Below are 4,644 nucleotides of genomic sequence, written 5' to 3'. Positions count from 1 at the left end.
AGCACATCTGTGTATATAAGCAGCAAGAGGAGGAACCAAGCCTGCTGCCCTCCCTTATTCAGGAAAAGCAGGGTTAGACCCTCTGAATTGCTGTCACAGTGGACACCCATCACGACCCAACATGGAAAGTGTCAAGAGGAGAGAGCTGTGACTCTACCTGCTAGTGTGAGTAGCCTCTAAGCTCCAAATTCAGTCTCCCCCAGTGGCTCAGTTTGTTGCATTTCAACCAAGGGTGGTCTTTGATCAGTCAGAGAGTCTGTTTTTTCTAGGTCATAACTGTAACCACAAATATGGGGTTGATATAGAACTGCTCACCTCCTGTCAAACTCTGAGAGCTCCCGTCCTGTGTGCTGGTGGCTGTGTGCAGGCCACAGGTAGTTGGCCAGAAGAGGCACTGCTAACCAGGAGCAGTCCTTATCACTCCTGCAGAATGCTGGGCACCTCCCTAGGTCTGGGGTAACACTCAGTCTCTCCAGTGTGCCTGGTGTTAGCTGTGGTGCTGATCCACAGTCCACAGTCTCTTCAAGTAGATCAGGTGTCCCTGCAGGCTGGAGCAAGAGTTGCTCACCACCCTGGTGTAATCTCAAATGGAAATAAAGTATGTTGTTTTAGCCATAGCCCACTGTTCTTAGCCTGTTCTAGTCAGCTTTTTCATTGCTGTTACCAAAACACATAATAAGAACAGCTGAGAGGAGGAAAAGCTTGTTTGGCTCATAATTTCAGAGGTGTAATCTACAGTAGGTTAGATCTCAGAAGCACCATAGGAGGGCATGGTGAAGGAAAGCTACTTAGCTCCGAGCTAGGAAGCAGGGTGTGGGGGAGGGGGAGGAGCCTGGAGCAGATGTAGTTCCAAGGCCACACCCCCAGCGGCCTCTTCCCCTCCTCAGCCCTGCCCACCTGGGCCTCCTGGCACTGGAGTCCAGACCAAACCATCACGTAGCCCTGAGCTAAAAGCAGATTAAAATAAATAAATAAATAAATAAAAGCAGATTAAAGGAAAAAGTGCTTTGAAGCCGGCATGGGAGGCACACTTATAATCCCAGTACTTGGGAGGCTGAGACGGGAGGATTGAAGGTTCTCAGCCAGCCTCAACAACTTAGTGAGGGCCTCCGCAATTTACTGAGACCATGTTTCAAAATAAAAAATAAAATAGGATTGGGGGTATAGCTCAGAAGTAGAATGCTCCTGGGTTCTAGCCCCAGTATCTCCCTCCTCCCACTAAAAAAAGCACTTTGGAGAGCGAGTCCAGTGCCATGTTTTTAGTTTCCTTCTGGGCTGTGTGCATCTTATAAAATTCATTGCAGGAGCCGGGCGTGGTGGTGCACATTTACAATTCCAGCATTGGGGAGGTTGAGACAGGAGGATCATGGTTCGTGGACAGCCTCAGCTAATTAGTGAGGCCCTTTGCAACTCAGTGAGACCCTGTCTCAAAATAAAGAATAAAAAATAGGGCAGGGGGTGTAGCTCGGAGGTAGAGTGCCCCCGGGTTCCATCCCCAGTACTGAAAAAAAAAATATTATTGCAGGCTGCTCATTCTTTGTCTTTGTTCAGGTCTGGATCTGGAATGTTCCCCAAAGTTCTTGTGTTGCAGACTTGGTCCCAATGCAGCAAGGTCCAGAGGTGGAGCTTTGGGAAGTGACTGGATCATGAGGCCTCTGATCTCACTGTGGATTAATCTACTTGGTAATTAATAATTTGAATGGACTTCTGGGAGGAGGCGGACAGCATAGGTAAGTGAACATGGCTGGGGGACTTTTATCTTATCACTTCCTGGCTACCATGAGCCAAGCAGCTTTCTCTGCCACAGCTTCTGCCTGGATGCTGTCCTACCCCAGAGCCAAAGCAATGGAGCCAGCCCACCATTTGCCGAGCCTCCGAAACCATGAGCCAAGACAAATCTTTCCTCCACTAAGTTTTTTTTTTTTTGTATTTGTTATAGTGACAAAAAACTGACTAATACAGTCTTTTTTTGGGGGGTGCTACCTGAGGAACCCCAGAGAATGTGAACATTTTCTGCATTGTGAATTCACAGGCCTGTACTTCGCTTCTTTCTGTCCAGGGCTCTGAACCAGCAGAGATGCTAACAACTATTTTGCTTCAGCTTCCTAAATAGCCACAGCCTCTGTCTGGATTGCATTTGCTTATGTTGTTGGGGTGCAGATGGGGGGTTAAACTTCTTCCGGAAACTTGCTCAGCCTCATCCAAAACTTCCTTCCTGGAAGTGATGGTCCTCAGGAGGCAGATTTGAGCACTCATTCCTCTGTGTTCAAGGCGCTTCTTCTTTGAACAGAACAAAGGGCGGTCCAGGCGAGCAGTTTCTCCAGAGCACACCTGCTTCCCCTCCTCCATGAACATCATGCCAGGGCTAGGAGCGTCTGGGCAGGATCCTGGCTGATTGTGCTTGTGTAGAGGGGTTTGGTTTTGGTGATGGAAAGTGGCTCCCTAGCAACCTGGTTCCTCAAGTGATCGGGCATAATATCAGCCCATTTCTGACATGTCCTCGCCATTCAACTTGGCATCTGGGAAGTGTCTTTTTCTTTTCAAGCTCAGAGGACCAGTATTTAACATGACATTAGCTTGCTGTGGTATTGAGTTAACCATAAAAAGAGATGATCTTTCTGGACAGAATCACTATCCACCAGACAAAGTGATTAAATTTACAACTTAAGTAGTGCTGATCAACAGAGATAAAATGTGAAACAATGTATCCACCAGAAATATCAGTCCTGAGGTTTTCTTCACATAGGTGCCCCGGGGCATTCAGCTTCATACTGGAGTCAGCACATATGGAATGGTCCAAATGTACAATTTCTTTCCTTTAAGTAAATACTGAGCCAGTCAGGATGACTAGGTTATGCTGCAATAACAAGTAACCCCAAAACTTAGTGTCTTGAAATGGCAACGACTGATTTCTCATCATACTACATATTCAGTGCTGGTTAGCAGGGGAGGCTCTGCCTATCACAATTGGTCAGATGCCTGAGCTGGCAGAGTACTTACCATTTTGAATGTTGCCAGTTGTCATATTAAAGAAAAAGAGTGCTTTGGAGGGACTTGCACTAGCAATCAAGTGGGTGACTAGAAATGATACAAGTCCCTTCCTTTGCCCATAGGCCAGAGCTGTGATCCCTACCTGGCAAAGGATGCCAGAAAATATAGTCTTAACCATGTGCCTAGTCAACAGCGAATGGAAGGAGGTATTTGGAAAGGAATATCAGTAATAACCACATCTATTTAAACTACAGGCATAAAATTCTGGTTAGATTTTAAACAAATTTACAGACTCTGACTTTTTTTTTTTCGGGTCTGGTGATTTAACTCAGAGGCATTCGACCTCTGAGCTACAACCCCTGTCCTATTTTTTATTCTTTATTTTGAAACAGGGTCTCACTGAATTGCAGAAGGCCTCACTAAGTAGCTGAGGCTGTCCGCGAACTGCAATCCTCTAGTCTCAGCCTCCTGAATGCTGGGATTACAAGTGTGCGCCACCACGCCCGGCTGACTCTGACTTTTTAATGGGATTGTGCCATGGAATTAAGAATAATACCTCCCAGGGTATGTCAGTTTTTTAAGACATGTAACCTGACCCAAGTTCATGAATTTCAGAGGCTCAAAGCAATCTCTAGATGCATGAACTAAGTACAAAAGACCCCTCCTTCTCTCTGAACTTCTAAGTTATCTCTTTAAAGTTGCAGTGAAGCCCACAACAATAAATGCACCTTGATATATATAATCTCCAAGTGGGCAAATGGCATTAGACAGTTATTTTGAAGGAAGGGGGAAAGAGTTGTTCTTGATTTATAGAGTGATCGCCTTTCCTTCAGGATCCAAGCTGGGAGTTCCTCACTCTTGCTTCCACGAAGTCTACTGTCTGTAGGGAAGGCTGGGCAAGTGCTTCTGTCTGCTTGCTGTGGCTTCTGCCAGGTGCCCTGGGCTGTCTTCTATGCCGGGAGACATCCAGCCCAAGTGCAGCTGGTGTTAGAGAACAGGAGGCTATGGCATCCCGGCTGCAGTGGGCGCTGAGGCTTAACAGTCATACATGGCTGTAGAAAGGTTATTTCAAAGTTGTTTTTATTCAACTGTTATTCAGCAATATACAATACAGTTTATAAACAAGTGTTTGACCTTGTTTTGAGTCTTTATTTAAAAATAAATATTATTGACAGTGAATTTTAATTTTGATGTATCTTTAATTAAAATGTCTCAAAAGAAATAATTTAATAAAAAGAAAAGCCCCCCCCCGAAGGAAAAGTAAATTAAAAAATCCTAAACACGATAATCTACTAAAAATATTTTGCTTTGTCAGAAAGGCTTTGACTCAACATTTTTACATATTATCCTAAATATAACTGCTCAACAGTTCGTGCAAAATTAAGACTTGGAGGAAAAGTGTAGAAAAGAAAAATACATTGAAGTAGAGAAATCATTTTTCCCATGCATAATGCATGGCCCAAACTCCATCTCATTTGGAAACTAGATGCATTGTTTTAGGCATTCTACATTTGTATGACTTCCCCAAAATATGATTTATTTATTTTCTGCTTGGACTTCATGCTTCTTTAGTCTCTCTGTGCCCACCTTGGCGATGTGGTCCTCTCGGGGTGCAGGCAGGTAGGTGCCCCTGAGATGCTCAGGTGCTCATTG

The sequence above is a fragment of the Muscardinus avellanarius genome, assembly GCF_963383645.1.
Source record: "Muscardinus avellanarius genome assembly, chromosome: 10".
Taxonomy (NCBI): domain Eukaryota; kingdom Metazoa; phylum Chordata; class Mammalia; order Rodentia; family Gliridae; genus Muscardinus; species Muscardinus avellanarius.
This window is presented reverse-complemented; position numbering follows the sequence as displayed.